Source organism: Haemaphysalis longicornis, unplaced genomic scaffold, assembly GCF_048455015.1.
Source record: "Haemaphysalis longicornis isolate Haplotype H1 unplaced genomic scaffold, Haemaphysalis longicornis Haplotype H1 scaffold_13, whole genome shotgun sequence".
Taxonomy (NCBI): domain Eukaryota; kingdom Metazoa; phylum Arthropoda; class Arachnida; order Ixodida; family Ixodidae; genus Haemaphysalis; species Haemaphysalis longicornis.
The window spans coordinates 26216896-26241057 of NW_027526233.1; the positions used below are offsets into that span (position 1 = coordinate 26216896).

The window sequence follows — 24162 nt, forward strand, 5'->3', positions numbered from 1 at the left end:
CTTGTGATATAATTCTCAAAAATTTTAGAAGAACAATGTTCGTGTTAGATGCCCTAAACAGTTTAATACCAGTGCTATGACATACTAGGTATGTTACCAGCAGGCAATAAACATGAATGACCTCGGTATATTTATTATGGTTCCAAGTAAGGAACCAAAATAAATAAGGAACCATAAATAAGGAACCATAACAAGTAAGGAACCATAATCCCCTGTCCCATTAGCGCTTTAATCAGAACTGTGCCTTGCCTTCAGCGGCCAAAAGATACTCAGTCGAAAGAATGGTTGGAACTCCTGAAATATTCAAACTTTGCAAGTAAAATATTGCCGCGAACCATACAATGTCCTTGTCTTCGTGACAATATGGAATACATCAAGGCGGTGCACAAGCATGGCGGGCATCGGCACTTTACAATGCCACTATAACGGAACCTGTTTAACTAGGCTTTATGACATAGGGGGAAAGGTAAAAACAACGTTTTTATTCTCGTTTTTGCTCAACTCTTGAACTATGTTCTATGTTCTTGAACTATATGTTCTTGAACTATGGCTTATTTTTGGGGATCCCTTTTGTGGCGTTGCGAGTTCAAAGACATTATTTTTAATAATGCATTATTTGACCCTGTAAAATCTCTCGGAGATGCAATCCCACCACCTGTAACACTTCTGGGATAGTGTAGGTTTTGTCTCAGAATGTAAACGTCAAAACAACAGTAGTCTGTTTTTTGCAGCGAGAACCTAAAATCCAATTTTTTTTCTCTCTTTTTCAGACTCATTTCAGAATCCAAAAGTGCTTGCAGTAAAAGCAATACACGCTGCAGTATCAGCCAGCCTCGCGGTGTTACTACTAGTCGCAGTCTGTCGGGTAAGTCAGCGTATCTTTTCCATTGGTTTCGAGAATTGCATAGAGCTTCTAATAACGTGTCTCTGATAGACACCTAAAAACATATTTATGAACGAACAATGTTTCGAAAATTACACGACTGACCGCGTTTCATACTTCAGCTGTAGGCATTTCAAAATTTTGCTTGCTTTGTCCTGCCTACTTATTTCATTACTGGAGGACGCGTATATCCCTGCCACATATACCAGACTGTTTTCGTGCACAGAGGAAACACTAAAAATGGTTTCTAAAAGCATGTGTATTTTCCTGATTTTGTTAACTGTCGGCCAGTCGCGGCGAGCTTCGTGGTCACGTGCGCACGCTGAAATGCGGCGCTCGTGAATTTCTTGGTATTTTCGACTGCAGACGCAAAATACTAACATTTGATAAAGACCTGGGCTTCTAGAAATGATAAAATATTGTATGCGAGAATGTTTACAGATTTTCGAAACGACTGATGTGATGAAACGACTGGTATAATATAATAGACTGGCACTGTATAATAGAAAAACACAATAAATGCAGACGAAATCAATGGAATATTGTATCTTCGGTAATACATATCAGTAAAAAAATGACGTATTAGTGGCGTCTACGACAATGATTTTGTTTTTTATCCTGTGTAGCTAAGCATACCTTTGCTGTGTGGTTTCTAAAAAATATCTAATTTGATGTCAAAGTTCGTGGGTGGGATTGTTCAAGTTGTTTGTTTGCACTTACTACCTGAACAGACAACCAGATTTTATTTTTAAGCGTATCAAGAAAAAATGACTGTGCACGATAAAAGTGAAAAAGGCGAATGAATGACAGAATGAATAAAATGTGTTTACTGGCGTATATTGAAAAAAAAACGCCTGTTGCGCTGCTCCAAAGCAGCAGAATATTGACAACGCATGGTTAAAATATTATGCTGCTTAAAAAGCTTACCTAATGGCAATACTAAATGCTACGCATTCTTTTTTCACACTGATTTACGAAAATTGCTTATGGTAACCCTAGGAAATTTTGACAGGTCATAAATTCGAATCACTCGTGCACTGTTACTCTTACTAAGGAAGCAGGCAACGTAGCTGCTGACTCGGAATGTGCCGATTTGTTTAATAGAGCGTTTACATCAGTTTTTGACAAAGAAACGCACGTTCCACTCCCACCAGAGCCTACTGTAGCCAGTACTGCCATGCCACCAATCCTTTTTGTTGAACACTGAATTTTTGCAATCATTGATAAACTTCAATTATCTTCATTATCAGGTATCGACAACCTAAATTCGAAATTTCTAAAGAACACTCCACACATCTCTGCAATATTTTTGTGCCTACTTTACTCGCTGTCTCTTTCCACGGGTCAGCGTCCTGCTGATTGGAAACGCGGAAATACACCCCAAGTACCTTAATCAGTTAGTAGAGAGTCACCACTCATATTATCGACCCATTTCATTAACCAGAATCACATGCAAAATCATCGAACCTGTCATCTACACTCGGATCTTGGACCTTCTCGATTCAAATAACTTTTGCCAATTCGTGCATTATGGGTTTCGCTAAGGTTTCTCGTGCGAGACTCAACTGGCCATGCTTTCGCACGACTTGCATATTATCTTGGATTCTAACGACTGCAGACTGACGCCATCTTTGGCGAAAGCGTTCGATAAAGTATCCCAGTAGAACCTTCTGTTGAAACTTTCCCGGTTAAACCTACACCCCGCCGTCCTAAACTGGACCTCTGAATTTTTAAGTAACCGCACTCAAGATGTCTTTATTAACATTGCTACCTCTACTTCCCTCCCTGTAACATCCGGTGTCCCACAGGGGTCAGTTCAGGCTCCGCTTTCTTTCTCTGTATTTATTAACGACCTCCAAACTCACGTATCCTGTAAAATCCTAATGTTTGCCGATGATTGTGTTATTTACCACACCGTTTGTAACGCTTCTGATCAATTAGCTCTACAGAATGATCTTAACAATGTAAAACAATGGTGCGATGATTGGCTAATGGAAGTTAACCCTCACAAATACAAAGCATTATTCTTCACCCTCCGTCAGTCTCCACTTGTTTTTCCTTATGCTATCAATAACGTTCTAGTTGAAACAGTTATTCCATTTAAATACCTGGGGGTCACAATCTGCAACGACCTTTCATAGTGCTTGCATATCACCAATTCATATCATCGGCAAATAAAACGTTGGGATTCCTGCAACGTCATCTACATAAGGCACCTAGAAATGCAAAATTGTTAGCTTATAAAACCCTTGTGAGAACTCGACTGGAATATGCTTCCCCAATCTAGAGCCTGCGCCAAACCTATCTTCATGACCCCCTTGAGTCTCTCCAACACCGTGCCGCTGGGTTTATTTATAGTTCGTACTCCCATGACGTCACCGTATCTACACTAACGGCAGAAATTGAACTACCTCTCCTTTCCTTTCGCCGCCGTATCGCCAGTTTTTCTTTATTAAAAATGTTTTTCACAGCTCGATACGCATGCCATCGAGCTGTGCGCGAAAGTTATTTGTTTGTTGTTTATTCGCGCAAAAATTAAACTCTAATCAAATCAATCAAAACCTTAATTTGTTCCCCCCGCGCACATCTCTCACCAGAACACGTCAAGTTCTTTTTCAACCTCCGCCTAAAGGTGTCGCAGCAGAAAAAGCATGCACAAGATTCTTTCGCCTGTAAAGGGTAGTGTCATGACATCCAGAAGCACTGGTTGACAACGGCTCTGTTCGTTAATGCAGGATTGCCAGATAAAAACCATAATTCTGCTTTGTTATATGGTCCAGACTAGAATTGTGTTGGGAAGGAACAACTTTCTGGCAGCTAGAAACGCAGATTGAAGGGAAGCAAACAGGTGCCATACTTCTCTGTGACCACGACTTCGCTCTGGCGTCGCATTTTTGGCAGCTGCACGCACATAGGACCCAACATAAAACTTTGTGAACCCTATAAAAACCACACCATGTGGAAGGCAATTAGGACGGGTCTTTAAAATGAATTAAGCATGATGAAGGCGACATGTCACGTTTTCTAAAGACTTGACTACGAAATAGGCAATGCCAATCAGAATGATAATGTTTGCTGTGGGAACCATACCATTAGTGGCCCGCTCATGTGCATAATGTGTGAGCGCAGTTGTGTGAGAAAAGTTCCTGTGGTTACCTGCCACAGTCTGTTTGCTCCCGCACTATAAACACCTCTTTTAGGGAAAGAGTGCACAAGAGTCGGCTGCGCCATTGTGGTGTCGCGTCGGGGACGGCCCCGAAGGGCGGAGCAGGAGACAAACGCCCGGTGAAAGAGTCAAGCCAAAAGCCAAAAGGAACTCTCCAAGCACTTCCTAAGTGCTTGGAGTTCAAGCCAAAAGGAACTCTCCAAGCACTTCCTAAGTGCAAAACGTGAACTCCAGGCACTGCTCATTTTTATGGTCAGGACATATTGTTTTTCATTTTTTTTTCGTGGCTAGCCTCGAATGTTTTATGAGGTAGCGGTCTGTTACCACGCGGACAAGTGTCTCCGTAGAACGTGTTTGCGATGGTCTAGCCTAGCACATCGAAGCCTGAAGGCCATCAAATCCACTCGTCATATTTAACTACAGAGCCGGAGTTGTACACGGCGAACTGGCCCAGGGAGAATACTGCAAGTGACAAAACACCTCGCGCTAAAACAAGACCTACGATACAACACGGCATCCAGAGAGCTTGCGGAAAAAGAGAAAACGGCAGAATAGAATTCCAGAACGAAATACCAGAGCAGAGCACTAAAACTCTTTCGCGGTTTTTTTGGAAAATTGCGTTCAATATTGTGGATGGATTTCGCTAGATACCCTCGCATTCTAACACGATGTGCCGGATATTTAATTTTTTTGCGCAGACCACGCATACCTGATCATTTTGTGTATACTGCTCCACAAAACTCTTAGTTCTCAAGCAACCTGCCCTAGCCTCAAAACACAAAGCACTGTCTTTGAAATTATCGTACAAATTTTTTTTTCTGGTGTCTAATTTCTCAGCCCTGTACATCTCAAAGACGTTTCAGCTTCCATTTTCTATTCGCATATATTGGTTTCTATCCGCCTTGCCTCTCTTTAGTTGCCTTGGCTGTCTTGGATTCTACACTGCTCTTTCCATATTTTATTGTTAGCCTTCTTGTCTTCCGTAACCACTTCGTGTCCACACTTTTCATGTATAGGTACCTAAAAACTTTAGCTGTCCACCTACGTTGATCTATTGCTCTCACCCTCCTCTAAAAACACGTTTTACTCTGGCCTTCTTGAACTTCAAACGGTGCCCTGCCCATGTCACCCTGCACTGCTTCGTTAGTTGTTTTGTCAAGCGTTCCTGAGGTCAAACGGCCTACCGTTCTCTGGTTTTCTTGAGGGCCTGGTAGAGCGTCCGATTTTGAGCAGAGTACTGAATTTGCCTACCGTTCTCTGGTACACTTCGAAGACTGCTAGACGGTCTGACTTTAAGCAGATTTCTGCATTAGGAAATGTGAGACCCGGAGCAAATACTTCTTTCCGCATTCATTTCACTTCTTGATATTTCTTATACCCCCACAGAGCTTTAGAGTTTATTACAGCTACGTTTCTCTTTCCCGTACCCTTAAGTTGCTCCTCGTAAGTCCTTAAGTAGTTATCCCCTTCGTTTATCCACACTGCGAAATATTTATATTCTTTGCCTATGGAAAACTCGACATGCTGGATTCACACTGCATAAGTGCTAGGCTAAGGCCATTGAAAACCAATATTCCCAGCTTTTCTGCGCCAAAATTTAACCCGAGGTCCTTGGCTTCCTGACCGCAAATGTTTATGAGCCGTTGCATATCATAACTAAAAGATCAACTAAAAGAACAATGCCGTCCGCGTATAACATTCCCGAAATACGCTTTTGCGCCACTTATCCTTGGAACATATGCGTTAGTCTTAACCATAATTGACTTTCTTCTACTTTTTTTCTGGCCCTTATTTTGTAAAGCATAAACAAAGGGCATCTTTAGTCCCCGTCAAGTATTGACCTGCCGTGCACATCTCTGCGCTTCCTCTGCCAGCTGCACAGTATCATCCTTATATATCGCTATAAGGATCTGGATTACCTCGTCATCAAATTCCTGGAGTTTTAGCGTTATCCATAGTTGTTTGCGATATCATATGCTCCTTTAATGTCCAAGAACGTTATCCATAATGGTCTATTCTGCGCTTTCGCAATTTGAATACAGTGTGTTATCATGAACAAATTATCATCCAGTGGGCTGGCTTGCCTAATTCCATTCTGCAGTTCACCGAGGGTTTCATTTTTTTCTGATATGACAGTTCCAATACGGCAGCGCCCCTTCGCGTCCAATGACACAACCAAGGTTTATGTGCTCTCAAACATAAAACAGGATCCTGTGAGAGACACAGTCAAAGCTTTCTCCAGATCCCGATGGAGAAACGCCATGCTAGAGTGCATTGCATTGCAACATTCAACCTCGCCTTGTGGATATTCGTAAATAGGTTACGACCGCTGATGCCACACGTATGATGCGAACCGACAATATGCTGCATTACCAGTTTTAAACTTTTCCCCTTAAGCTTCATAAGCATTTTGTAATCAGCGTTTGTCGCAGATATAGCTCGGTATGCTTGAACATTACGTACTTTGAGGGTGCAGTCCTTCGGCGGCCGTCTCTGTGCTTGGCCACGTCATCGTCGTAACCGAGTAAATGATTTTAAGTGAAGGATTAGAGGTAGTGAAAGAAAGCAAAGGAGGAGAGCGTCACGAAATTGTGAGGGGGGGAGGGTTGGCCGTGGCAGCGCGAGCGCTCTTCGAATGTGTGCGGTGTGAGTGGGGGCAGTATGCTGTGCCCGCACGAGACGCTCGTCTGCGTGACGCAGGCGCACACGTGAGGGAAGCATGCGGGTGACAGAGACGCGTGTTCCCTTCCTAAGGCGTGGGTCGCGGTCACTTCTGAGACGCACTTCGCCCCTACTGCTGCGCCCACTACTGCTGCTGCGCCCAAATATCGCATTAGGGGGATTCGTAATCGCCAACCATTTTTCCTTCTCGTCTGGTTTTTGGAATTTGATAAAAACAAAAAGGTGCAGGAAGTGCTTGAATTTTATAAACTTGATTGTATCTGTCGGAAAAAACCCTTCACATCGAAGATTTGAGATGTTAATAGAACGCCGCAATACGCCCCTCAGCACCCGGTGACTTTCCCGCATTCAGGTTTTCGATGGTACACTTTACTTCCTTGGCCAAGAAGGGTCGTTCCAACATTCTTTTGTTTCACCCTTTAGGCGTGGCAACGCGACGTCAAAATGTCGTTTGAAATTTTCAAAGTCTGTTTCACTCGCCTGGTGCCTCAGTGGCTAAGGCGTTGTGCTGCTGAGCACGAGGACACGGGTTCGATTCCCGTCCGCTTTTCTGGTGGAGGCGAAAAGCAAAAACGCCCGTGCGTACGGGATTTTGGCGCACGTCAATGATCCCCAGGTGGACAAAATTTATATGGAGCCCTCCACTGTGGCGCGCCTCACCGCGTGCGTTTCGTCAGCGCGTTAAACCATACAATCACTCAATCAGTCAGTTTCCCGAAAGCGTACTATTCCTTATAGCACTAAAAAAACGTGCCCCACCTCTTTTTTCGAATTTACATACGCGTTAGTTTCGAATTGTATAGTCATATGCTATAGGGCTTGCGTCTTTTTTATTCCTAATGCCCGTTTTGTGGGTGCCCGACCAATCGTCCAACGTGGCGGCCTCGTGCGCACTAGCGCTCGGCGATGCCGGTCTCAATCAATGCTTTGTGTTAATTTGTCCCTAATCTGCGCTATTTCATCTTTGAACGTGCCTACATCTTTGCTTTCCAATGCAATCAACGTTTGCAGGTTCGCTTGCAAATAGTTTTATTTTCATCTTTCCTCTTCTTTTACAGTAGACCTTTCTATGTGTCTTATTTTAACATCTTGCTTACACATGTCCCAGTTCTCCCCGATTTTACCGTTGACATTCGGCTATTGACTGGTACAAAACTGATGAGCATTTCGCCTTGTAACATCTTTTCATTCAGTTTCCACTGATCCCACAACAAAGGTGTGTTACGTTTCTTCCTCCCTAGTCTACATTTAACCAAGCAGTGATCCGAGAAAGCAATCTGTTGTACACCATTGTCCTAGCATTGTGAGATTTAATTTCGTGAAAAATAAAGCCTATCGAGCCTGTCGCGGCTGCACCCCTGGAAATGTGGGAATCCAAAGTGTCTCGTAGCCTCAAGGCATTCCCGACATCAGACAAGCTGAATTCTTCAAATATCTTAGCCAACAAAAGGTTCCTAGTGCCTTTGTAGTAGTTTGTTTTGTTTGTTTTATCGCGGCTCTAAAGAACACACTTTAAATCCCCCCCAAAACATAATCCGCCTTTCGGTGTTTGTGTGGCCTGAGGCCATCAAAAAAGTAACCTGGCCTCCAATGCGTTTGGCACGTAAATACAAATATTTCTGTATCCGACAGAGTTACACTGGCCATTGAACACAACAACATATCTCGGCAAAGTTGGCGCGGCTCACTCAAACTTAATATTTATTTTTGAGTCACCACTTACTCAAACTCATGCTCACTGCTGAGCAGCACATCTGCGCTCACTGAAAGTCAAACTCAAAGTGACCACACAACTAAGAACTCACTTGTATTCGAAACTCAAAATGTACTCAAAACTCTAAATGTACTCAAACTGAGAATGTACTCCGAACTCGAAATTTACTTAAGGGCACAGGGTAAGGCGAAATTTTGAAAAAATGACTTTTTGTTTTTCTTCGCAAATAGGGAAGTTCCATTCCTTGTGCACATTTTCCGTATTCACACTTGCCTTAAAAAGTCCTATTTCTCGCCAAAAAGCAGTTTTCCCGTAGGCAAGTAGTAAGTGCCCAAATCCTCTTAAGAATGTTTTCAGGGTTTATTGTCATTTTTTTCCTAAAAAAAGTTCCAGTTTCAGATCAAAATGCTTTTCTGGAACCAGCTATAGTAAGGAATTGTTTAGCAACAATTGCATAGCTGATTTTTCAGCGAGGGCAATCCAAAGACCCTGTTGCACGTTTTTTTCACATTTGCCCTTTGAAGCTGCGCATAAAAAACATCTTTTCTGGGCTTCACACTCTAATGATTGCAACATTGGATGCTGTTCTCCCACTAAATGATGAAGCAACGCATGAGCCAGCATTTTAAAATCATTCAGACCAATACCTGGGCGCAACACCACCATCAAGTGGCTTAAAGAGGTTGACCACAAGCAAAATACAGTGTGAACAAATATGTACGATGGTACACAAAATAGTCAAGGAAGGACAGACGACCGGGTGAAAGCAAAAAAATGACTTTGACAGTGATTATGAAGCTGGTGCTATTTAAATAAATGGCTCCATTGCTGTTTTTGGCAAAAAAGTATTGTTTTTCACCTCTTTTTTTACTTTAAACTCAATTATCTCAAAACAATGTTTTTTCTTACATAGGTACCATTATTTCCTATACTTTCCAAGACAACGAGCTGATTTTTCTTCCCCTGTCATCTACATAACTTGTCACACCTGCTGTACTAGAATTGAAAATATGCACGTAAGAGTTTTTTTGGTACACAACTTTTAACACTAAAGTATTGCCAAAATTTAGGTACTAACGGACAAAAAATTATAAAAAACTTAATTTTTTAGGAATGTTTATAATTCTAGTACAGTTAAAAGGGCACAAAATTTGAAAGAAAATGATATATACGTTATGTAGATACCTTTATTAGATGCCAAGAAAAATGTACCTCAAAATGGCCAAAAATGCATGGGAAGTATAGGGCTTACCCTGTGCCCTTAAACACAAAATATACTCATACTGAAACTTTACCGATCGTCAAAATGTACACAAACTCAAAATGTACTCAAACTCAAAATGGACTCAAAATTAAAAAGTATACTTAGAACTTAAAATGTACTCGAAACTCAAGATGAACTCTGAACTCAAAACTGACTGAAAACTGAAAATCAATTCCCAACTCAAATGGACTCCGAACTATTCTTGGTCCCAGTTTACTCGGGTTCAGATGGACTCAGAATTCATTGGCATTCAGAGTTCTAGCATTTACGCGTGGTAAAATTGTTACCGGTCCAAATTCGTGAGCTCAAACTCTTGCATTAGGTACGACATGGTAACTTATCTCGTGTGAAGTCGGAAACAATTTTCGTTGCAGATTTAATATAGCTATACCTGCTGGCCTTGATAAATGCGCTCCTTGCAAGTCATTGTACGTATATATTAGATACCAAACTTTTGATATAGGCTCTGTGTTCGTGTTCATGACAAAGGGGGTCTAGACTCGATGGTGTGCTGGTGCCCTGTGAAGAAACAAACAATACTGGGCGAGGACACGTGCGCTCACTGCTCAGTTCATCTACATCGAAACTGTTTAGGGTTGCGGTCTCATGCATCCTTGCTTTGTGTCCAAGCAAACTGTCTCCACGAACACCTGAAGCGCGGGGTGTTAATGAATATACCTTTGTTTTTTCAATGTGTTGCATTCTTTGCCGAATACCCCACTACCCCCAGCCAGGACCCTGTAATGCCCTGAATTTTGCAAAAATGCAGGTATCGCGGAATTTTAACCTGTAATTGTTATAAAAGCGTAATAAAGGCGTAAAAGCGTAAACGAAATTGCAAAACACTAAAACAAAGAAATATAGAAAAAAATTACGCAAAAAAATTAGGCTAACGGCGGGAGCCATGAATAGTCACTGATTGGTTAGAAATTCAAAGTGATCTGCCGCTACGGCATGTGGGATGCCAAATCGAAGGCCTCCAGGAGGGATATCACGTTGGACAACCAAAAAATGCTTCCTGGTCATATTCGTTTTAAGATATGGTGAGTCATAATGAGGCTTGGAATTCATAATGATGACGCGTAGGGGTGCGGGTTCTCCAGTTAAAAGTTTCGATTAGGGAAATAACGTTGTACAAATAAGAAATACGATCCTCATCATCATCATCACTACCAGCCTACCTACACCCGATGCATGGCAAAGGCCAATAATCTCCAATTATCCTGGACCTCTGCTAACTGTGACCAATTTATCCCCGCAAACTTCTTGATCTCACCTGCCCATCTAACTTTCAGCCAACCCATGCCACGCTTGCCTTCTCTAGAGATCCACTCTGTTACCGTCAATGACCAACGGCTATCTTGCCTTCGCATTACATGTCCTGCCCACGTCCATTTTCTCTTCTTAATTGCTACTAATACGTCCTTAACACGCGTTTTTACCCTCGCCCACTCCACTCTATTCTTCTCCCTTGAAGTTAAACCTATATTCTCCAGTTCCATTGCTCGCTCAGTCCCCTCAATTTAAGTTGAATCCTCTTAGTGATCCTCCACGTTTTATGCCCGTAGGTGAGTACTGGTAAGACACAGCTGTCATACACTTTTTTCTTCAGGGACAATGGTAGGCTGCCATTATTTATCTGAGATTGCCGGCAGAATGCACTCCACCCCATTCTTATCCTTATAATTATCTCTGCCTCATGGTTGGGATCCGCGGTCACAACATGGCCTAAGTAGATATATTCGCTTACCACGCCCACTGCCTCGCCACTTATCTCAAACCGCTGTGCTTTCCCGAATTTACTGATCGTTACTTTAGTTTTATACATATTATTTCCAGGCCCACGGTTCTACTATGTTTGTCCAGTGCGGTAATCATGCTTTGCAACTCGTCCCCTGAGTTATTTAGCAAGGCAACATCATGAGCAAATCTGATCTTACTGAGGCATTCTCCAGTAACGCTTTCTCCCTCCTGTTCCCAATGTAATGTTGTAAATACTTCTTGTAAACGTGCTATGAATAACATTGGATCGATTGCGTCTTTTTGTTTGACGCCATTCCTTATGGGTATTTTACTCCTTTCCTTAAGGAGGATAATGGTAGCTGCCAACAAATTGTAAATATCTTCTAGTATTCTTGCATAATGCTCTCCACCCTGGTTCCGTAATGCCTGAATGACTGCTGAGGTTTCGAACGAGTCAATTGCCTTTATTCTATGAAGGCTCTAAATAGGGGTTCAGTATACTCCGCGCAGTTCTCGATCACTTTCCTATAAGAAATACATCCTGGTGGTAATCATGACATGGTCACGGTAAGTCATTCAATGGTCTGGAAATCATTCAGTTGTCGCTATTGTGTGTGGAGTATCGAATTGAAGATCTCGGTGAGGGGATTCACGTGGGACAAAAAGAATGCCTCCTAGATATAATCGACACACTGTGATGATGATTCATATATATGGTTAAAATACAAAGTGATGTGCCACTAAGGTGTGGGGGGTGTCAAATTGGAGGTACCAATGAGAAAAATCACGTGAGAGGAATAAACATTCCTTCTTGTTATCATAATGACATAGTCGTGAGCTCAAACTGCGTTCAAAATTCAAAGTGATGCCACCGCGGATGGTGGGGTATCAAATTGAAAATCTTGATGAGGGGAATCACTTGGGACAAATAAAAGATGCTTTCGTGTTATCCTCGTGGGATATCATGGTAAGCCATAAATAAGGTTAGCATTCCAAGAAATGCCTCCGGGGTGTGGAGGGTAATAAATTAAAGGTTTCTATGAATACAATCATGTGGGGTAGACAAAAAGGGCATCGCGCTGATCAGTACTATCTAGCAGTAGATAAACTGTGCAAATTCATCGCAGATGCTAGAATGATAGCACGAAAGGAATTGTGGTGTCAAAGGGGAGGGTATGAGGGAGCAAATTTAAACCACGCAATGGTTGCAACATAAATCATTATGTGCACTCGCTTCATATGTAAAAATACGGCGTTGTGTCGTATGCTCCACGGAGCTGCAGATTTATTGCATTCCGTGTCGGGATTCCCGTGTAGCTAGAGGAAACACATGCTACTTAGTAATGGTGAGTTCAGATTTTAAGGATGGCAATAGTGTAAGCGTGAAGCTCCGAAGCGTGGAAATTCATTTATTTCACTTTCAGATCACGGCGTCCGCGATCGGCTGCCGGCGGCGCGACGAGCAACAGCGCACCGCCGGTAGCTGATCGCGGAGGCCGTATTCAGATTATCCCTATTATCAAACACTTCGAGGAACACTTCGCCTTCTTTTGGACTGATTACCATCATTGTTCATTCCTGAACCGGTGTTCGGAGCCGCCTGTGTCGTAGAATAAACGTCCCACTTGACCATGTACGAAAGCCGTTACAATATTCAAAAACCCTAGTCTCGTGCTTCAGAAGGATCATTCACGCTGGCGGGACTTGACGAAGTCTTCTTTAAAGACTGGTTTGGTCGATACCCTGCGGCTCGCAATTTCTGGAAAAATTTACTTCCCTTCCACTCTGTGCAGAAGGATGTCCAGTAAAGCTGTGGTGCCGAGCCTCAACGTGAGCTTTGACTGGGTCGTACTCCAAGGGGTGCACGAAGTAAAACATGTTTGTTTGTAATTTGCGATTAATGTTAGTTCGTGGTTAATTAACTGAAAGAACTTATTACCAACTAGAGTTTTCTTTCGGTGGACAAGCATGGGGCTGTCCATTTCCCTCCCGTAGAATCCCATATGTATTGGCAGCGGACGAGAATTCCAGAGTGTTTAAAGCTCAATGTGAACCATGTAATTTTCACAACTATCTAAAACCGGCGTTGTGTTAGAGTCGTCTTAGCGGCTAATTTTCATATAATTTGTTTTGGTATAGTTTCAATAAAACAAGCGTTAGAGCAACTTTCTGTAACGGTATTCCCCACGAATATTGACGTGATGCCCTGTGGGAAAGCCATCTTATGAAGATCAAGCTTACAACGAGTCCCTGAAAGTCTGCTTCACCTCCTAACACAGATGAATTGCTGGGAAGACATTTTAGGGAGCAGCCCGTTGGCGCCCGTCTCTGGGCTCAGCAACGTCGGCATCGCCGTGACCGAGGGAACAATGTGACGACCGACAAGTGAAAGAAAGCCAAGGACTATAATGTCGCAAAATTCGGGGAGCGGGTCGGGGTTCCCCGTCTCGGCGCGAGCCAGCGCTCTCCGAATGTGTGCGTTGGGGGAAGGGAAGGGGCAGTATGCTGTGCCCGCACGAGACGCTCGACGCTTGGCGAAAACGTGGGGCGTTCCCGTGAGAATTACGTGCGTTCGCTGACTGCTATGTTCGGACTACCGACGTAACAGCCGTATCTTGCGCTAGGAACGTAAAAACACGGCGTTTCACGCAGTTCGTTTGGCTGAGACGTCAATGACGTCATTATTTAAAGGTGTTACCACAGTTGCGACAACAGTCTGAACTCGGCTTAAGAGGCAGTGCACGGCCCCTTCCTGAGACGCACTCCGCGCCGCCGCTGCAGAGGCTCACCATCGAGAGAACCCACGAGTTTGTGCTGCCTCAGAGCACTGCAGCAAACACAAGTGAGTGCTAAACTGCGAGTGATGCAACCGTTCGTGGGCATCTTCAGCGGCTGTTGTGGTACCCTCATATGCGCTCTCAGCCAGGTCTTACTGAGAAATGAACGACGCAACTGGTGGAACTGCGTCGTCTGCCGCTGCTGCTAAACGAGCTACCCCAACATCTGCGCCCAAATATTGCATTACCGAGTATCAAAATCGCCAGCCATATTTTTAAAGCAAATAAAAGCCGTCTTGAATTAAAATATGAATGCCCTAGGACCTTTTAATTTTAAATGATTTTTTTCATGCACCGAGCTTGTGGCACGCAGTTTTACGATCCCGGGGATTTCAGTCGGCTCCGCAACGTGGCGCCATGCTCGCTAGCGATTATTGTGTACATCGCTCTGTTACTGGAGACGCTCTGCTGGATCCTAGCCGTAGACAGCTTTGCGGTAAAAAAGCTCACGTAGCTACCAAAACAACGCTGGTGAACAGCCAAAGGGATAAGATTGAGATGGAGATCGCGGAAACTTTTGTTAAATGTCGGGGAGGATTAATTCCGCAGACACCCACTGTTCTCTGTAACGCACTTGTATATCTTGTATAGACCAGAATTTTTCCGCGTCAGCGATTTTATAACGATCAAGGCTCCACCTGGCGGGTATTTCTTCGGGTCTGTTGCGCGAGAAGACGTCGGCGCAGCCCCACGCTGGTCTCCCATCCGCGCGTGGATATGAGACGTCCAGGTGGCATCGAAAATCTGTGTCATATATATGGTACTTCAGTAGCGACAGGTTAGACACTGTTTGAAGCAGAAGATTCAAAGCGCCCGAGAGCTGTCAGATTTGCCCATACATTTTGTTCCCGAATCGCAAAGCGGTGAGCCACCCCGCACGCGCTTTGTCCTGACGGGTTCTTACCTGTGAGGGTAAGTTTCGACGTGCCAGCAGGATGCACGAATTTTCATCTCCAATCGATGTTTATTTTTTATTTCTGGACAGGTTGCCTAATTGCCTTTACTTTGCGAAGTACAGAAGCTACTCATCCGGGCGTGAAGACGCCGTCGTTGGCTGACAACAATCTCCGTTAGCGCTAAGTGCCTATGAAAGAAACGTGGGAAGTGCACCACGACCAAAGTGTCTGCATGTGCGGAATCTGTTCGCTGCACAAATTCTCGCGCATTTTGAGTGCCGCGGCAAATTGGTCGTCGTGCTGAATCGGAAGTACTTCGAGCCAGCAAATTTGCCAGAATACGTATGGTTGTACACTGCTTTGGGAAGCCCTGTGTATTCACCCTCATGCTCAATCCGAATCGCACGCTTCTGTTTTCTGGAGGTATGTTCTGTTCATCTTATCGATGGGAAGCCTACAAAAATCATCACGACACACTCTGCTCCAGTTCGGGTATGCGAAAAAGTGGACCCGAAAGCGAACTAAAAGCGTCGTGGTGGCGGAGAACGCGAGGTCGTGTCAAGAAATAGCTGTTCGCGGTTCCCTCCCTATGCTAAAACACTAAATGCCTTTTAAGCAATCAAACAGCCGTGACATCTTGGTGCATCAAATAAGTTGCCTCTGTTTGGCATCAGGAAATAGCTGTATGCGGCGGCAAATATTTTGCTTTTATGAGCATGTATATCTACGATTTGCACATTTGAAGCAACATGTAAGGACCTTTTTAACAACCGAATGAGTATTAGGTGTGGGAGTGCGCAATAATTTCAACACGCTCGGGCACTGACAGCCGCAAGCCATGCTTGGAAATTTGCACTACCGCACGCGCGATCGGAGGCATTCGCCCATCGCACCAACCCACTTCTGAGCCTACGTAGTAGACATATCAGCCCACTAGTCGCTAAGCTGATTCATGGGAATGCAGGGTTGTTGACGGATGTTGAGTGCTTCAATGTGCGAACCAACCACGCTTTCAAGATGGCGTATCAACAATGAACTAGCACAATTATATCTATGGGGCACTGAATAGGACTTTTTTACATAACGAGTTGTTATTCAGTGCCATGATTCTACGATATTTTCACCCGATCCACCTTCCTTCACCGAGACAAATATTTTGATTCCCTACACGCCCTATTAAATTTCTTTGAATTTTAACCCCATCTATCACTAGCCATGACTATATCATGATGAAAACAAGGACACATTTATTCATTCCACGGAATTTCCCTCATGCAGACCTGTAACTTGATATCCAACAAGTCCTACTGGCGTCCCTATGAATTTTCACTCAATTCATGACACACCCCGACTATGCCTTTACTATAAACAGGAAGCATTTTTATATTCGTCCCACGTGATTCCCCTCAACGAGACCTTTAATTTCCTAACCCACACAAACCCAGCAGGATCATTTCGTATTTTAATCAAATATGTAACCATGACTCTCAAGAGAGTAAGCAGGACACATTATTTATATGTCACACGTGATTCCCCTAACTGAAACCTTCAGTTTGACACCCCACATGCTTTAGCGGCGTGCCCTTGAATTTTAGCCCAATCTATGACCCACCATAACTATCTCTTGATAAGAACCATGAAGCCTTTTTATTTGTCCCACGCGATTCCCCTCATCAACACGGTAAATTTGATACCCAACACGCGCATGCAGGGTCACTTCGAATTTTGACCCCAATGTAAGGCTCGCCATGACTATCTCATGACTATAAGCAGGAAGCATTTTTGTATTTTTCCCACGTGATTCCCCTCATCGACACCATTGATTTTATGTCATAACATCCTAGTGGTATCAATTTCAATGTTAATTTAAACAATGACTAACCATGACTATCTCGATATATCCACACCGCACTTTTACCCCACGTCATTTTCGTCATCGTAACAATCAACTTGATGCCCCGCACACCCTAGTGGCGTCATTTTGAATTTTAACCAAATTTATCAATAATTATGTAATGATAAAAATCAGGAAGCATTTTGCATTTATCCCACGCCATTCCCCTCATCGAGACCTCTTAAAGTCCTAGAACACACGCCCTAGCACTTTGAATTTTAAGTTCAACACAATATATGACTATTCTTGTCTAGGGCATAATATAACCACAACGCATTTTTATTCCACCTGATTCCCCTCATCTGGACCTTGAATATCATTCCCAACAAGCCCTCGCGGCATCATTTTGGATTTAAACCCATTCTATGACCTATATTGACGTCCTGATTACTATACAAAGGAAGTATTTTTTTAATTTAGCTGGCGTGATTGCGTTAATCAGGACCTTTAATTTGATGCCTTACACGACTTACCCACATAAGTTTGAATTTTCCCCAATCTATATTGTCACGAAGTTAAAGACGACGCAGTTGTCTTCAAGGAAAACAATTTTTTTGGAGCGAACTTGTGCTACCCTAACAACTCAAAGAATACACACGCGGCGAAGCAGCAGTCAACGAAGTGACGTGTGTAGGCGAGGTCCGGCGATTCGAATGCCGCGGCGTCTGCTCTGCAGGCTTTTATCTTTCGGCGCGAGTGTTTCTAGAACCATCGATTTACATCCAGAACATTGTAGATCAGAGAAGAATATGCTGGGCTAGTGCCGTTAGTGCGAAACAGTCTGCTTATCTGAAGGAGGTAGCCCGTGCGGCACAAAAATAAAGAACGGAGGACGCGCTTCGCTTGCGACCCAGATAACAGAGCCTGGCGCGACCGGGCTGTAAAAACAAAGAACTGGTGAACAAATGCATCCATTGTTCACGGCAATATCATTGTGGGGTCATTATTCTATTTAAAGGGGCGTTGCCCCTTTGCACACAAAATATTGCACACAGAGTTTACTTCTCATATGTTCGTAAAATGACGTCACTGCTAGTGGCGCTGCGTAGCGACAATATGGCGTGGTTGCTAAAGAGGCGCTTAAACCATGCATTTCAAAGGCGTATATTAAATTGGAGACACAATGAATTGTAAAACTCTTTAGAATTTATGTTCTTAGTAGGATAAAATCAAGGTAATGGAAATGCATGTTCTCAGCACGACCCCTTAATCTTACCTTGCAGTGACTATCAGAAATGTTGCTGACGATCACTTTGAAGCCGTCATAATTATGTGTTGACGCATTTTTGCAAACTATGAGGAATCAAACGTTGTTTGATTCAAAAATATGTGTTTTAAATTGTATGCATTTTTATTTTCAGGTTAGAACTGATCTGTTCGATGTTTACTTGATCGGTGCAAAATTCAATCTGGTAGTAAACATAATAGTGCAAATCGCCGTTCATTTTTTGGTAAGTATCACTGGTCAGCAAAAATTATGAAGCTTTTCAACACCCACTAAATTCTATAAGAATAAAATTAAAATTGAACCTAAGTACAGTTGAGAACAACTGCAATGTATTCCAGAATTTTTTTCCAGGTTTTCTTGATTGATTGATTGTGGGGTTTAAGGCTCCGACGCAACGCAGGCGATGAGGCGCGCCGTAGTGGAGGGCTCCGGATTAATTTAGACCACCTGGGGATCTTTAACGTGCGCCGAAATCTCGTACAAACGGGCGTTTTTGCTTTTCACCTCCATCAGAAAAGCGGCCGCCGCAGCCGGGAATCGAACCCGCGACCTCGTGCTCATCAGCGCAACGCCTTAGCCAATGAGCCACCGCGGCGGGTTTTCCAGGTTTTCTGCTCAGCGTAGCCAATAGTTGAGTCGGAAAACAGGCGCCTATTACAATATCGTCCCCACATTACACACGCCTTCTCTGCGGATGGGTCAAATCACTATAATAGATGTCAGTGATAGAAATAAAACTTTTACCGTGGCAATACAGCCGTAGGGTTGTTGCCAAGGGGAACAATCGAAATTCACTTCTACAGATGCAGTAGGGGCTACGATAGAGAAAAATATTTGTAGCCTCAGGGCTAAGTTATATGAACTGGTCAATTCAAAAGCCTAAATGCCTGCAATACAACTGACATGCATTTGCGATGCAAAGATTGTCACGTGCTTTAACAGAACCCAGGCTTCTTGAATGAGTGTTTGGAATGAAGACTGTACTTTTACAATAACTTCAACAATACGCAAACGCTTTGTTGCCGCCACCTCATGAGTTGCCTACATTAAGGCGAGCATAGCTAAAAGCGATATGTGTGGACAATTTGGGATCCGTGCGTAGTTTGAAGCGCCCGAGTCTTCGTTGGGTACGACATCACAAATACGCTGGAGAACACTTCGTAGAATTTTGTGAGGTCTGAAATACCGTCTTAGTATCTTCTTGTCGACCCGGCGTTGAATTTCTTACATATTACACTGGTTGTTCCTTTGCCCAATAGTGTGGAAATTAGGGGCGTCTGTCATCCAAGAGCTGCTGATCCATCGTACGAGTTCGAGCAAGCTAGAGGACATTTCGACGTATGATTCGACGTCGGTATCGTTGTCGGCAACGTCTTCTGGCAGCAGCATGGCGTCGAGCGTAATAGGCGACGGTCTTTCGTAGACAAGCTGGAATGTTGCCATCAGAATTGTTTGTGTGTCGTCATCTACGCAGCGTGACCTAAAGGGGAGACTTCGTCCCACATATTACGATTCCCTCTACATAGGCAGGCAGCATATCCGCAGAAGTCTCGTTCAGGCATTACGTTAGCACATTCGTTTCGTGTTGTAGGCCATACATATCAGTGAAGGACTTTGCAGCAGAGGCCATTACGCTTTCTGTGAATAGGATGTCTTGGATTTTGTGTCATACATATCCGTTGAAGAGCTTTGCAGCAGAGGCCGTTCAGCGTTCTGCGAATAAGGTGTGCCGGATTGCCTGCCACAATACACATCGATGAATTCAGTTTCGTGACTTCTCGCGCAGTCTTCCTTAGAATAAAATTTATGATATGCTGTTCTAGTTAATTGGGGCAAGCTGACCGGCATCAAACGCACTGTGGAAGTACTTTTAATTTTTTTTCTTGAGGACGTCACCTCTCATGCGCAGCAGCATGGCGTCGAGCATCGTTGCGGGGTGTTTTCGGTAAAAAAGCTCAAATTGTGTCTTCTGCGAATAATCGTATCCAGTTGTGCGTTATGAAAACAACATTCGGGCTGACTTCATCCCACGTTTTATATGATCCTATTCTGCGTAATTGTGAATGAATTGTTCGGGCGTTCATTTAGTTCTTTGTTGCGGTACGCCGTTGTTCTTCGGTGAATCGTGCTGCTCTAGCGTAAGACTTCTTGCCCGCAATTCATAGTTCAACAGGCTGCGCTATTCATATTGGCAATTTTAGGGGCTAAATTCGACAGCAAAATTAGCTCAACTGAGATTTCCACGCCTTTTTTCTAGTCCCCTTTAAAAGAGTGGTAGTGGTTTCATCTCCCGATGAGTATGCACCACTCAATCACCATCATCGTTTTTATTGCCCGCGCGAGTGAAGTTATCGTCCCCGCTAAGGGGAGCCATGGCCCAGGTGTACCTTTTGTCGTTCTTCCGCTATACATTTTGGTTTTTTGAGAACCGACAACACGACCGCACGCTACGAAGGAGACCAGCAATGTCCCCTCCGTATTGACGTTCACAGAACCCCTCTCTCAGGAGTCAAGGTGCGAAGACGGCGGAAACGATGAAAAAGAAGGGACTAAGCAAGAAATTTATGGAAGCTGGTGGAGAAAAGAAGAGGAACAAGGAGAAGGAAGACGAAGAGCAGGTGGACGGAGATATTGTGGTTCGAGGCGACCGAAGGAGGCGGGACCCGAGGTCTCGAAACCCACAAGGCACCAGCGGCACTGTCCCGTTGGCCTCCTCAAGCATTTGACGCGGGTGCTCCTGGGCAACGGCGGCTCCGCTCCGCTGGCTTAAGCACGGGCTTTCACGGGCACACACGCACCAGTGGCTCCGCCCCACTGGCACCGTCACCATCTTCACGGCGGTGCGCTCAGGGAGACACCTTAGCGACAACTGTCACCAAACTACCCCAACGATCCGTTGCAACGCAACGACAAAACGTGCGGCATGGGAATGGCCTTTGAGAAACTATAAGGGCCAATAGATATTGTGGGAGGACACTGTTGTAGTTTATGAACTGAAAGCCATTTAGGGTTTTTTCTGTATGATGCGTATTTCCAACACTTTTATTGCACATTTGTTTTACCTTCGCAATACCTTTACCAGCCTTAAAGTCTCGTATTAACTTGATCCCTTTGTTCCCGGAATGCATTCTTTTACCGAGGTGACGCGTGACAAAATCATTGGCAAGCCTGCCCGGATCCCTATTCCAATTGTCACCTTTTTACCGCGGTAGAACAGATGGATCTTGAAAAGTAACGACATTGGCGAATAGCTCGGGGTTGACTAAGGAAGAGTTGTTGGACCTGTATGAGACGGAAAATCAAAGAGGGAGAGAGGAAAGACCAGCAGTTAGAGAGGCGAATCGATAAGAGGAAGTGAGAGACAAGCGCATGGTGGAGGTAGAAAAAGAAAAGCTAGCCCAAGAGAAAGAGTTGGTCGAGTTAAAGGTACGTTTAGCAAATTCTAGCGCATCGAACCAAAGTGGTGAACAATTCCCTGTATCTCCAGTACCACAGACGTCCAAGAGTTTGGAAGTTTGCCCCAGAAAGCTCAATTCTCCTTTCGATGGCAAAAGAGATGACCTCGATGCTTATCTTCATCGCTTCGAACGAGTAGCACTAGGGCAAGGTTGGGAGAAAAGTCAGTGGACGACCGCACTGAGTCTCGGTCTGGTCAGCGAAGCACTTAGTGTCTTCGGAAGAATGCCGGCATCAGAGTCAATGGACCACGATACTGCAAAGACGGCATTGCTGCAAAGATTTAGACTTACAGCCGACGGTTTCCGCGAGAAATTTTGCAACGCAAAGCCAGAGGACGCGGAAACAGGAAAACAGTTTCCTTTGCGTTTCATGAGCTACTTTGACTGGTGGTAGGAGAATTCCGACACAGAAAAGACCTATGAGAAACTTCGAGAGCGTATGGTGACAGAACAGTTTCTCGTGTTGCATTTCCCAGTTGGCAGTATTTCTGAAGGAGCGCAGCATAAAGACAATTGAAGAGATGACTACTGCAGCAGATCAGTACTGCGAAGGTCAGAGGCTTAAGAACTTGGGCAAAGTGAAGGAAGAGAGCATGACGACGAGCATAGAAGCACAGACAAGTATGCCACAAAGCTTCGCTCCGAGGGCACCATCTTGTTGTTTTCTTTGCAATCGCGTAGGGCATCATGCCGTCCATGGCCGAGCGGTTGCTAACTCGAATCAAGCACTTTCGACTTTCCAGGTGTGTAAGAGAAGAGGGCATACAACAGAAGAATGCCGTTTTCAAAACCAGGAGAAGTCAGCTTGTACAATAAAAGTGAATGAGTTCGACCCACCCCACAAAAGCCAATTAAAAGCACCAAAGAAAAAGAAACAAAACTGAGAGACGAAGAGGATCGGGCGACACAGCAATGTCAAATGCCTGTTGTATATGGCGAGCTGCGGGGAGAGCAAATCTCAGTTCTACGGGATACTGGAACGAGCACGGTATTGGTGAGGAGAAGCCTGGTCAGGGAGAAGGAGTTCACTGGGCAGGAGGCAAGAGTGGTTCTTGTAGATAGAATGGTAACGTGCTGGCCGGAAGCTATCGTTCAATTCTCGACCCCTTACTACACGGGAGAGTAATAGCCAAGTGTGTGGATGAACCACTATATTACTTGATTCTGGGTAATGGGACAGGCATCGGAGAAGTCAATTACCCTGACACAAAATGGACAGGCAAGTTATCGAAATGAATGGAGAAAGAAGACGCCCAGATGAAGAAACGGAAAAAGGATAAAGAAACAACAAAAGCAATCATTCCAACCCTGATAATGTCTATGACAGCGCGTGCAATGGCCGCAATTGAGAAAACAGAATCGCTACATAAACTCGCTCATCCAAGAACACCAGCGTTGGGCACGTCACCCGAGAGAATCACCCGACAACAAAAGAAGAATCCATCTTGGAGAAATTGGTGTGAACAAGATTATTGCGAAGATCGCCGGCGACATTTCCAAAGTTGCCACTATGCAATGGTGTTGTTTCTTGCTTTGATGTGCGAGTGTTAGTGAACATTTCGAAATTTGCGACACTTAGTAATCGAAGATAGCGTTCTTCATTCCTCTTTATATTATCCCCTAAATGCTGGAAACTTACGTCGGTTTTTCATCCCCTGCCAAGGCAGTGGGTTGGCCCCGTACAGGCCAAATACTGCCGACGCCGATGGATAGAAGTGAGGAATGACAAAAAAAAAACAATTTTTGAGAGCTTCATAGAGGGGTGGCGCTGCGGTCGCAAGAAGCCCGGTGTTTGCGGCGCAGTTCGTCAACCACCCGTATCTACAAGACCAAGTGCAGCAATCAGCAGAGCAGCAACCATGCCAAGACGGTCCCATCGCACAGTAAAATCGGGGGCGGCGACCACGTCGCTCACGATCTGGCAGTGGAATTGCCAAAGCCTCAACAACAAGAGAGCGTCGCTCCAACAGCATGTGCGGGGTGCGGTGAAGAAGCCAGACATAATCATGTTACAAGAAACGGTGGTGAAGGACCCTGCCTTGCCGGGGTACAGGGCCCACGCTGACACGTCCGGTCGGCGAGGGGTGTGTACCCTGGTAAGGAAGGGCTTAACCGCCATTGAACATCAACTACACAAAGGCAAGAAGAGCAAGTGCGAGCAAGTGTGTGTCGAGATCGCGCCAGGTAAATGCTGCAAGCGCGCCGTTTTCTTGGTGAACGTATACAGTAACCCGAAAGACCACAGCCAGAAGTTCAAGACCCTGATGAGAGCGGCGAGCAACGAAGCCAAGAAAGAGACACTGGTGGTGGCGGGAGACTTCAATGCCTCGCATCAAGCGTGGGGCTACATGTATAATACGGCCAAAGGCAAAGACCTGATGTACGACGCAACCGAGC

General features: G+C 44.4%; 1 long non-coding RNA gene across 1 annotated transcript in view; it reads left to right on the forward strand.

Annotated features, from left to right (window-relative positions):
• The first annotated feature begins 360 nt into the window (after positions 1-360).
• The window catches only part of LOC144164024 (uncharacterized), a 61708-nt gene continuing 37906 nt past the window's right edge, over positions 361-24162 (forward strand). The window contains exons 1-3 of the long non-coding RNA XR_013321004.1: positions 361-466; positions 771-865; positions 18441-18530. This is a non-coding gene — a long non-coding RNA (uncharacterized LOC144164024). The remainder of the gene's footprint in view (positions 467-770; positions 866-18440; positions 18531-24162) is intronic.